Source organism: Ovis aries, chromosome 5 (genome assembly GCF_016772045.2).
Source record: "Ovis aries strain OAR_USU_Benz2616 breed Rambouillet chromosome 5, ARS-UI_Ramb_v3.0, whole genome shotgun sequence".
In the NCBI taxonomy this organism is placed as follows: domain Eukaryota; kingdom Metazoa; phylum Chordata; class Mammalia; order Artiodactyla; family Bovidae; genus Ovis; species Ovis aries.
The window spans coordinates 54,983,272-54,995,362 of NC_056058.1; the positions used below are offsets into that span (position 1 = coordinate 54,983,272).

The following is a 12,091-nucleotide window of genomic DNA, read 5'->3' on the forward strand; positions in this document are numbered from 1 at the left end:
ACGTGAATGAGATTGGAGAATGTCTGCCCTTGATGTTCAAAGTCATATTCCCCATGCCTAAGATTAGGCCCTTACTGGGCCCTCATCTCTCTGTCGCCAGAGAAGGACTATACTCTACAAACTATTTCTGCTATTGACACCTGGAAATTATCCACTATTCATTTATTTGGGGGAGCAGTTTAAATAGCAAACTACAGACCACTGGCCAGATGCTGCCTTCAGCCTGGTTGTGTATAGCCCATAGCTGCGAAGATTTTTGCAGGTTTAATTGGTTGGGGATAAGAGAGGCTCAAAAGAAGAGTACTCCATGATGTGTAAAAATTAAATGAAATTCCATTTCCAGCATCCAAAACTAAAGTCTTTTTGTCTTTTTTTTTTAACTTTCTGGCCATGCTGTGAGGCATTGCAAAATCGAGTTCTCTGACAAGGGATCAAACCCAGCCCCAATGCCCTGCATTAGGAGTGCAGAGTCTTACCACTGGACCACCAGGGAAATCCCCCAGAATAAAGTCATATTGGCTCACAGCCCCACTCATTCTTTCTGTATTGTCCCCTCCAGTATTCTGGCCTGGAGAATCCCATGGACAGAGGAGCCTGACAGACTACAGTCCATAGGATCGCCAAGAGTCGGATACAATTAACACTAACACTATTCCTAAGGAGTTCTGAGGTCCTAAGGCCTTGGTGAGAACGTGTATACCTGGTCACTTGCAGCCACACAAGGGAAGAGGCAGCACAGAAGCCTGGGAGACACCAGAGGCACCAGCTGGTTGAACCCCCTCAGCCATTCATCTCTGCCTCTGGGTGTATGGCTGTCACCTCACATCTTGTTTTGGCATTTATGAAACTGCTGTCTTCTTACCCTAATCTCCTTAACCATAAGGTAACTGGGGCCTCCTGTCCCCCTCCAGGGCTGATTCTAGTTGAGCCCAGCATGGGGACGTGTTTAGGAAATGTTAGTTGATGTGGAGTGAAGAAGTGAGTGAAACCCAGTGGGTGTACCCAGGTGTCTGAGTCAATAAATGTAAACACGAGATTGAGAACTGGATGAATGAAGGAATGATCAAGTGATTGGGGGGTTGGATGAAAGGAAGGAGAGTATCAGTGAGGAAGTGTCAGTGAGGGAATGCTTGTAAGAGTGAGGAACTGAACAAAGAACTAAGTGTAGGACTTCCCTGGCAGTCCAGTGGTTAAGGCTGCACACTTCCACTGCAGAATGCACAGGTTCGATTCCTAGTCAGGCAGCTAAGACCCCACATGGCACAGCCAAAAAGAAAAGGAGAAATAAGGGTATAAGTGAAAGTAGGTGATGGGCTCCCTATGAATGCCACATAAAGAGGATGAAGAGTGTTACCGCCCAGCTCCACTGATCCCATTGTGCCTTGCTTGCTCACGCCCTGCCAGCCCTGGGGATTTAGCACTTAATCAACCCCCTCCCTTGCTGAGGGTGTGCCCATGCTTTAGTCCTTTAGTGTCTAGGGCTTCTGTCAGAGGACAAAAACACCTGCGCCCCTGGGCGTGGGGCCAGACAACTGCCTCCCAGACTGTGGCCTCCCATATATGGAAAAAATATGCCTCCGGAGGATGTGTCCTCCACCCCAACCCTTCTGTGCACTGCAGGGGACAGGGCCTACCCCAAAGCTGAGGGCCCCACGACAGCACACTTTCCAGGTGCAAAGGGTGGGCAGCGTGTCAATTTGGATGACATTCATAGCCAAGATCATCCTAACCAGGTGGGAAGACTGGAATCAAAACCAACCCCTTCAGTGCCAGCCCCTTCCATTATTCTGTTTCCTTCCTAGCACATATATTTGAGTCTCTTGCCTCGTTTTCCATTTTTGTGTTTATTGTTTTGTCTGCTCCCTCATTAGAATATAAACTGTCTGAGGTCAGAGCCAGGTACAGGGAAGTCTCAATAAATACTTGGCAAAATGAATGAAACATAGTCTGGAAAACAAACCATGTAAACCAACCACTTGAACCAGCTACCATCACAGGATCCCTTCTCACAGTGGGGACTTGACCTGACTCTGCCACCAAATCCCACGTGTGACCTTCAGCATGCCATTTCCCCTTCAGAGGCTCAGGAGGTTAGGTCAGACTATTTCCACAGTCCCTTGCAGCTCTCGTATGTTGTTGTCCCTGGTTAGTCGCTAAGTCATGTTCAACTCTTTTATGACCCCATGGACTGTGGCCCGAAAGGCTCCTCTGTCCGTGGGACTCTCCAGGCAAGAATACTTGAGTGGGTTCCCATTTCCTTCTCCAGGGGATCCTCCTGACCCAGGGATCAAACCTGAGTATCCTGCTTGGCAGGCAGATCGTTTACCATCTAAGCTACCAAGGAAGCTGCAGCCCTCATATACTAGAGTTGTAAAGCCAAGAGGAGGGACTTCCCCAGTGGTCCAGTGGCTGAGATTCCAGGCTGCCAATACAGGGGGCCGGGGTTCGATCCCTGGTCAGGGAACTAAATCCCTTATGCTACCACTAAGAGTTTGCATGCCACAACTAAGACCTGGCAGAGTCAAATAAAGAAAAATAAATATTAATAAATAAAGCCAAGGGGATTGGGCTTCAGGTTTTCCAAGGTTCAACTATAGTTAATAAGAACCTCAGTCCCCTTACCACAACTGTAAAAATATATATATAGCTTTGACTATTACATAAGGGACAGCCATTCCATCTGGCTCATGATCAGGATAAAGTGACACTGGGTATGGTGACATCCCTGTTTTGGCCAGAGGCCATCTGAGCATCAAGTGTGACTATTCAAATGCAGCCATTCCTCCCCCTCAGGCTTTGCCAAGCCTCCACACAAAGCCAAAGTCCGCCTCGATGTCCCACCGCCTATGCCTTATGAAAGCCATAATTGTGTGCCATGAAACCCTGGGAGAGAAAGCACTCGGAGATCTGTTCTCAGTCATGCTTGCAGGGTTCCCAGAAAACAGGCAAACTTGTCCTGGCTCAGCCCAGCAGATAAGGTATAGACATCTGGAGAGGGCAGGTCTGAGGGCTCCAGCCCTCACTGACTAGTGCACTCTGAGGACCCTCCAGCCCTGACAGCCTCTTGATCCAACCTCCCAACTGCACACGCTGCTTTGAACACTATGTAGGGAGCTCTGAGAGTGCTAGCTCTCAAGTCTGGATGTTTAGGTTTGAACCCCAGCTCTGCTCACTTACCAGTTCTATGGCCTTGGTCAAATTTCTTTAATGGATTTTTACCTTGACTTTCATCTGTAAAATGGGACTGGTGATGATAATAATAGTATTAGGTTGGTGCAAAAGTAATTGAGGTTTTGGACTGTGAACTTTAAATCATTATAACTAGGCTCAAACACATCTTTATTAATCCAAAATAGGAATCACTACAATCAACATATTTTTGCCAACTAGAAATAAATTTGCTTATTCCTATAGCATAAAAATCCATGCTTTGGGATTCACGGAAATCTTGGAAAGCATTTTCTGCCTCCTGCTGGTTGCGGAAGCATTTTGCCTGCAAAAAGCTGTCAAGATACTCGAAGAAGTGGTAGTCAGTTGTCAAGTGGTCAGGTGATAGGTTTTCTCTGGTGGTTCAGACGGTAAAGAATCTGCCTGCAATGCAGGAGATCCAGGTTCAATCCCTGGGTCAGGAAGATCCTCTGGAGAAGGGAATGGCTATCCACTTCAGTATTCTTTCCTGGAGAATTCCATGGACAGAGGAGCCTGGTGTGCTACAGTTTATGGGGTCACAGTCTGACAGGACTGAGTGACTAACACTTTCACAGATGAATATGGTGGATGAGACAAAACTCTGTAGCCCAATTCATCCAACTTTTGAAGTGTTGACTGTGTAACATGGTTGCCGGTTGTTGTGGGGAAGAATTGGGCCCTTTCTGTCAACTAATGCCAGCTGCAGGCATTGCAGTTTTCGGTCTATTTCATCAACCTGAAGTATATTTCATATACTGCTCAGATATAATGGTTTCACAGGCGTTCAGAAAGCAGAAGCAGACCACCAAATAGTGACCATGACCTTGTCTTTGGTGCGAATTTGGCTTTTGGAAGCTCTTTGGAGCTTCTTCTCAGTCCAGCAACTGAGCTGGTCATCACCGGTTGTTATATATAAAATCCACTTTTCAGCACACGTCACAACTTGATCTAGAAATGGTTCATTGTTGTTGCATAGAATAAAAGAATATGACACTTCACAACGGTAGCTTTTTGATTTGTAGTCAGCTCATGAGGCACTGACATATCGAACTTTTCCACCTTTCCAATGTGCTTCAAATGCCTAATGACCATAACGGTCAACGTTGAGTTCTTCAGCAGCTTCTTATGTAGATGTCAGAGGACCAGCTTCAGTGATTGCTCTCATTAGTTGCTATCAGTTTTTGATGGCTGGCCACTGTGCTCCTCATCTTCAAAGCTCTCGTCTTCTTTGCAAAACTTCTTGAACCACCACTGCACTGTACATTCATTAACAGTTCCTAGACCGGCTGCATTGTTGATTTTGCGAGTTGTCTCTGCTACTTTACGACCCATTTTGAACTCAAAAAGAAAATCGCTCAAATCTGCTTTTTGTCTAACATCGTTACCATACTCTAAAATAAATATAAAATAAATAGCAAGTAATAAGTCATTAGCAGAAACATGAAGCGAGAAATGCCCATTAAAATGACATATAAAATGACATATAACTGCACTTATTTAAGAATGTATTCCAATATCAAACAGCAAATTTCAACAAAGCAAAACCCACAAAACCAGCCTAATACTTAGCCTTTTGGTGTGTTGTGAAGAGGACTTGAGCTAATAGGGTGCTTAGGAATGGGTGATCCCCAGGAAGCAATTTAAATATTAGCACTTTAGGTTGTTGTGACTTCCAAGATCTGCTGTGGTGTTCTCTATCTTATCTCAGTGAGATTAGACACTCCTCCAGGGCAAAGACTGTGCCTTCTTTTCAACCCATCTCTCATTGCCTCACTCAAGGCTGGAAACACTCAGAACGCTTAACAATCAAAAGGCATCAGACATTCATCCTCAAATGGTACAGGAGGCCTGTTAGTCCGATTCCATGGACACTGAGACTCAGTTTGTGAGAAGAGGCTGAGCTAAGGAACATCAAGAGAAGATAAAGAACAAAAAGTAAAACTTTCCCCTCACACACCAAAAAATATATATGGCTCTTTTGTTTGGTTTTAACAAATTCTAAATGCCAACAGAAAAGAGTTGGGAGGATAGTGTCTTCACATCTCTCCCAGATGGTTCAGACATGGACCTTTCTGGAAGCAGACTCAGCAGACATTTATCGAGTGCTAAGCCACTCTTCTACAGGCTGGGAAAACCAGTAAGTTGACAGTTGTTCTAAGCAAGGGCCTCCTTCTTAGTGCAAGTCCATGATTTCATTCCTTCTAACCACAATGAGATGAAAATATGATACCTGGAAATGGAATTTGTCTGAAAGGCTGTGCTCTCCCTTTATTTCCTGTCGGATGCAGTGCCCTGAAAGGTGAGGCACATCAGTTGTGCAAACAGCCTGGGGTTAAAAGCTGCTGTGGTCCACTCAGGACACACAGAATTGCGCCAAAGTCAGTGGAAGAACCACAGACCAAGCCCTCTGGGCAGACAAGCAGAACTACTGAGATCTAAGTTGACAAGTAGTATTAAACTTGTAGTAGAAAGTTTCTCCTGATTTCTACAGAATCTTATAAAGCCAACAAGCACGCTGTCCAGAAAGGGGCTATAAGTTCCTGCTCTGGAAATCCTACATGTTCTTTTCACTCACTGTAGATTCCTGAGCTTGTCTCAAGAAAGGACCTCTGGCTCTCGGTGGACTTTACAACCACATTCTATCAACCCCATGGGAAGGAAAAATTGTTAGGTGACAACCACATCAGAGGTCTCCCAAGTGTCTCCTGTAACAATAATCCAGAAGAGGAACACAGACTTGTCAACCAAAATACATCAGGCAGTGTCCCAGGCACCATGACAGCTCTAGATCCTATAGTTTCTAAGATTGTAAATCCTTCGTTTACTAAGGGGACTTAATTACTCAGAAGCAGCAAAGACAACTGCTTCAATAACGTGGAGGGGTAGTGAGTGATTAACTTTTTTCTCTTCTTAAAAATATCCTTTAGGGTTGCTATGATATCCTTTGAGAAATTTTTAAAATAATGAGACAATGGATATGTGGCAAGTAATTAGCTTTCTGAAGCTGCCAAGAGAACTTGACATTGTCACATGATCCTTGGGCTCACTGATATTTTTTTTTTTTCCTTTCGGCTGTACCACACCACTTGTGGGATGCTATTTCCCCAATCAGGGATTGAACCCAGGCCCTTGGCAGTGAAAGCACCAAGCCCTAACCACCAGAACACCAGGGAATTCCCTTTGCTAAATTCTTTAGAAGGAAATTGTTTTTAACCATTAACTTTCCTTTAAAGTCCTGCTTCAATTTCCTTCTCCAACTGAGTCCCCCAAAGTAAACCTATAAACACTGACAATCCTTAGAGAAAATCCTATCAAACCTCACCTAAAACAGGTGAAGGAATTTAGGGCCAGGCTGGTAAAATAACTTCCCCAGGGTCACATGCTGAGAGAGTAATAAAGTGGGGAGCTGTACCCAGGAAAATCTGCATTCAGAACCCACGTTTTGTACAATGATGCCAGTTATCTCTTGACTGGTCTTCGTCCGCTAATTCCTCCGTCTAGCTCTCCTTGTGGGTCTCTTTTTCTTATTTCAACAAATAACTGTCTGCTCCATTCTCTCCATCATAAAAAGCCACTTTCTAAGACATGGTGTCTGTGTCAGAGGCAGGGTGAACATGTGAGTTTCTGGATATTCAGAAATTGCTCCTCTTTGGGATGCTCTTGTTTGAAAGATGTGAAGGCTGGACCCAGATGTAGGACAGACAGAAGAGTTCTCATTCAGTCTGTGCCATCCTGGTGAGCAGTGGCCTTTGTCATCCATCCCCAGGACCTGGCACAAAGTTTGGTACTCAGTAGTTGCCTGACAAGCATCTCCTGTGAATAAAGGCCACGAGAGGACCCACAGCAGACTCAAGAGGAACTTTGTTTGTTTAGATTTTTATAGCCCCTAAGGAAGCCCAGTGAGAAGATTTTATTATAATTATTGCCAAGCAGTTACTTCTTCAAATGGACTGTTATGACTAGGAGGGCAAGAGTTGTAATTAAGGTTTTGGTATAGCCCAGCATTTCAAAAGGCACTGATGGCACTCAAGTCATCAGACTCCACTTTGGTACTAAAATCCTGCCTTGCAGGCAGCAAGCTGTTGGGCTCAGGAGGACATGAGGTCAAAAATGGAAGGGGGAGTAGTGGAGCTGGGGACAGTCTTTGCCCAAACAGAGGACTCAACTTAAAAAAGAGGATTTTGCCTTTCTGGTTTGAGATGTGGGGTTTTTTGTTTGTTTTAAATTTTATTTTATTTTTCATTGGAAGATAATTACAATATTGTGATGTTTCTGCCATGCTGCTAAGTCACTTCAGTTGTGTCTGACTCTGTGCGACCCCATAGACGGCAGCCCACCAGGCTCCCCCGTCCCTGGGATTCTCCGGGCAAGAACACTGGATATGGGTTGCCATTTCCTTCTCCAGTGCATGAAAGTGAAAAATGAAAGTGAAGTCGCTCAGTCCTGTCCGACCCTCAGCGACCCCATGTACTACAGCCTTCCAGGCTCCTCGGTCCATGGGATTTTCCAGGCAAGAGTACTGGAGTGGGGTGCCATTGCCTTCTCTGTGTTTCTGCCATACATCAACATGAATCAGCCATAGATATACATATGTTCCCTCTCTTCTTAAATTTCTCCTCCACCTCCCTCCCCATCCCACTCCTCTCCCCATCCCACCCCTCAAGGTTGTTTTTGCATTTTATCAAGAAGTCAATGCAAAGTCCAGCTGTGGAGAGGTGCCAGAGCCCTCCTTCACTGGGACCTCAGCATGCATGAGAAGAGCCCAGTCCAGTGTCAGGAAAGAGACTCCTGAATACATGTCCCACGTACAAGGCAAGTCAGCCGTCACTGGGTCTTTCTCAAAGGCAATCTGGACTATTGAAGCTGGCCCTTGAGTCCCAGAGAAAGAATATTTCCTCTGTAAAATCCATTCTCATTGAGAAAGCCCTATTTTCTTCTTCTTTTTTGATGTTTTTTATGGTGGTAAAGGGGTAAGAGTCACATAATAGAAAACATACTGTTTTAACCATATTTAACTGTACAGTTCAGTGACATCAAGTACATTCACACCATTATGCAAATCTCACCATCATCTATCCCCCCAATTTTTTACCTTCCTAAACTGAAACTGTCCCCATTAGAAACTAACTCCCCATCCCCCTCCCCACTCTTTACCTCCCAGTCCCCAGTCCCTGGCACCTACCAACATAGAGAAAGTCCTGTCTTCCTCTTCTTCTCACACATCTGCTTTGTATGTCTCGCTTCTCATAATAGTAGCAATGTTACAGTTTGGTGGGTTTTTCATATGAGCCCAACATTGTGCAAAGTACTTTGCATGCACGTTCCAATTGAATCCTTATGAGAATCTGATGATGTAGGTACTGTTATTGCCCCTTTTTATAGATGAGGAAACTAAGGCTGGGAGGAAATATGTCTGAGCCTCATACAGTCTGTTAGACTGCCAAATTTAAAACTCAGTTCAGACAGCCCTAAAGTCCATTCTCTTAGCTATAGCTTCATAGTGTCTCAAGGAATTATACAGAAATCCACTGAATCAGTGACTGTCCCCATGGGGTTCTTCCTGAGTAATGAGGTGGTACCCTGGAGATGCTAAGGGCTTGAACTGACAGTGCGGGGTGGGGGGGGGCAGGGACCACATCAGCTGTGGTTTTCCAAGCTTCTATACAGATATTCCAATACCACATTTCTCCCCAGCAGAGGCCAGTGAAAGTGAAAGTTGCTCAGTCATGTCCGACTCTTCGTGACCTCATGGACTATACAGTCCATGGAATTCGGTAGGCCAGAATACTGGAGTGGGTAACCTTTCCCTTCTTTAGGGGATCTTCCCAACCCAGGGATCAAATCCAGGTCTCCCACATTACAGGCAGATTCTTTACCAGCTGAGCCACAAGGGAAGCCCCAGCAGAGGCCAGTAGGCAAATAAATTAAGCAGGAATTTATCTTCAGCAAGCAAGGTTTATGAAAAATATTTTACATCTGGGACATAGCTCTTGGCAACCCTCTAGAATCATATTATAACCATTAAAGAAATTTAAAATCTTCCCACAAAGAAAACCCCAGGCCCAGACAGGTTTACATGTGAGTTTTTTCACACTTTCAAGGAGGGGATAGTTTCACTGTTTACAAACTCTTCTAAAGAAGGGAAGAAAAGAAAATATATCCCAACTCATCTCATGAGGCTGAGATATTCATAATTTCAAAAACCAGAAAACAACAACATAAGAAAGGAAAATTTGAGTTTTACCTAACTCATAAACATAGATGCAAAACCCCTCAAGTGTCTATTAGCAAAGCAAACCCAAAAATGTCTGGAAATAGAATATACCATGAGATGGGGAAACAGTAGAAACAGTGTCAGACTTTATTTTGGGGGGCTCCAAAATCACTGCAGATGGTGACTGCAGCCATGAAATTAAAAGATGCTTACTCCTTGGAAGAAAAGTTATGACCAACCTAGATAGTATATTCAAAAGCAGAGACATTACTTTGCCGACTAAGGTCCGTCTAGTCAAGGCTATGGTTTTCCTGTGGTCATGTATGGATGTGAGAGTTGGACTGTGAAGAAGGCTGAGTGCCGAAGAATTGATGCATTTGAACTGTGGTGTTGGAGAAGACTCTTGAGAGTCCCTTGGACTGCAAGGAGATCCAACCAGTCCATTCTGAAGGAGATCAACTCTGGGATTTCTTTGGAAGGAATGATGCTAAAGCTGAAGCTCCAGTACTTTGGACACCTCATGCGAAGAGTTGACTCATTGGAAAAGACTCTGATGCTGGGAGGGATTGGGGGCAGGAGGAGAAGGGGACGACCCAGGATGAGATGGCTGGATGGCATCACAGACTCGATGGATATGAGTCTGAGTGAACTCCGGGAGTTGGTGATGGACAGGGAGGCCTGGCATGCTGCGATTCATGGGGTCGCAAAGAGTCGGACACGACTGAGCGACTGAACTGAACTGAACTGATGATTAAGTTGGCGTTTTCCATAGACTGATGGGTTAGTTTAATGTTACAAAATTAGTTGGTATAATCTATCTCATTAACAAATTAAAGGGAAAAAAAGACCTTTTCAATAGATATAGAAAAGGGTTTGATAAAATTTCTATAGCTATTCATTATGCATATTTTAAAAATCTTAGCAAGCTAGAAGTAAAAGGGAACATGATAAATGGAATTTATATAGTCTACAGCAAATATCATACATAATGGTAAAATGTTGAAGGCATTCTCTGTAAGATTAGGAAAAAGAATAAAATGTCCATTATGTTTCACCTCAACATAGGCCCTCCCAGAGCACCTGGAAAAAAACGAAAGATAGGAAGGAAGATAGGGAAAAAAAGTAAAAGGCTAAATATTTGAAAAGAAGAAACATAGCTGTCATTATTTGTAGATGATATTATTGTCTATATAGAAAATTCAAAATAATCTAGAAAAGTATATTAGAAATAAATAAGAACTTAGCAAAGTTACTACATACAAATTAATACAAAAAAGTTCACTGCATTTCTGTATTTTAAAAAGAAAAACACAGAAAAAAAATTTTTTTAAGGTATATATCATTTGCCATAACAACTCAGTTTATAAGTCCAACAAAACATATGCAGGCCCTTTTTGGAGAAAATGTATAAAACTTTACCAAAAGACATTAAGACCTAAAGAAGGCTGGCAGAGGGAAGGACTGGGAGTTTGAGATTAGCCAGTGCAAAATACAGAACAGATAAACAACAAGGTCCTACTGTATAGCACTGGGAACTGTAATATATTTGATATTCTGTGATAATAACAGAAAAGAATATGAAAAAGAATGCATATATGTATAACTGAATCACTTTGCTAAACAGCAGAAATTAACACAAGATTGTAAACCAGCTATACTTAAATAAAATTGTAAAGAAGACCTAAAATAAATGAAGAATTGTGCTCTTGGATAAAAGGACTCACAGTTTTTAGGATGTTGATTCTCCCCAAATTTTTTTACAAATTCAAATCCCAGTGGGTTCTTTGTGTGGAAGTCAAAATGTGATTCTAAAATTCAAATGGAAAGACAAAAAGCCAGTGACTAAGATACTTCTAAGAAAGAAGATGGAATTTGGTTAGGGTGAAGAATGGGACCTACCCTATCAGATATCAAATTTTATTTTAAATCTATAGTAATTAAGATGGCCTGGATTTAGCATAAAGATTCTATTAAACCAATGGAACATACTGGAGAACCTAGAAACAGATACAGCATGAAGACTTGATTTATGACAGAGCAGGCTTTGCAGATCAGAAGGGAAGAATGAACTATGGTGCTGGGTTAATTGGGTATCCATGTGGAAAAAGATGAAATTGGATTCCTCCCTTGTCAAAAAATCAATTCCAGGTGGGTTAAAGACTTAAATGGGAAAGACAAAACTATAAAACTTTTAGAAGACAATATAGAAGTATATCTTTATGACCTTGGGATAAAAAAAATCGTATTCAAGATTCTTCAAAAGTATAAACCATAAGGGAATATATTGTAAATTTGACTTTCTTAAAAATAAAAACTTCAGCTCTTCAAAGGACACCACAGAGTAAAAAAAGGCAAGCTACAAAAAATTCATATCCAAAATATTAGAACTCCATAACTTAAGAAAACAACTCAAGAGAAGGGAACATAGACAAAGAAAATGAACAGGCATTTCATACAAGAAACAAGAATCGCCCATAAACATTCAAAAAGGAACCCAAGCTCATTAGTACTCCGAGAAATTCATTTGAAACCACAATGAGATATCATTTCACACCCACCACAGACAGGTATTAAAAAGCTCAGCATTCCCACACACTGGGGTAACAGGAATTGTCATTCATTGCTGGTGGAGGTGTAAATTGTTACAGCCACGCTGGGAACCAGTTTGTTATTGCCTAATAAAACTGA

General features: G+C 42.7%; 1 protein-coding gene and 1 long non-coding RNA gene across 3 annotated transcripts in view; both read left to right on the forward strand.

The window, feature by feature from the left end:
• The window catches only part of SH3RF2 (SH3 domain containing ring finger 2), a 151,685-nt gene that overhangs the window by 93,743 nt on the left and 45,851 nt on the right, over nt 1–12,091 (forward strand). The gene's annotated exons all lie outside the window — the stretch shown is intronic.
• LOC132659828 (uncharacterized) lies at nt 2,561–11,816 on the forward strand. The gene is made up of 2 exons (XR_009600697.1): nt 2,561–8,546; nt 8,594–11,816. It is a non-coding gene; the product is annotated as an uncharacterized LOC132659828 (long non-coding RNA).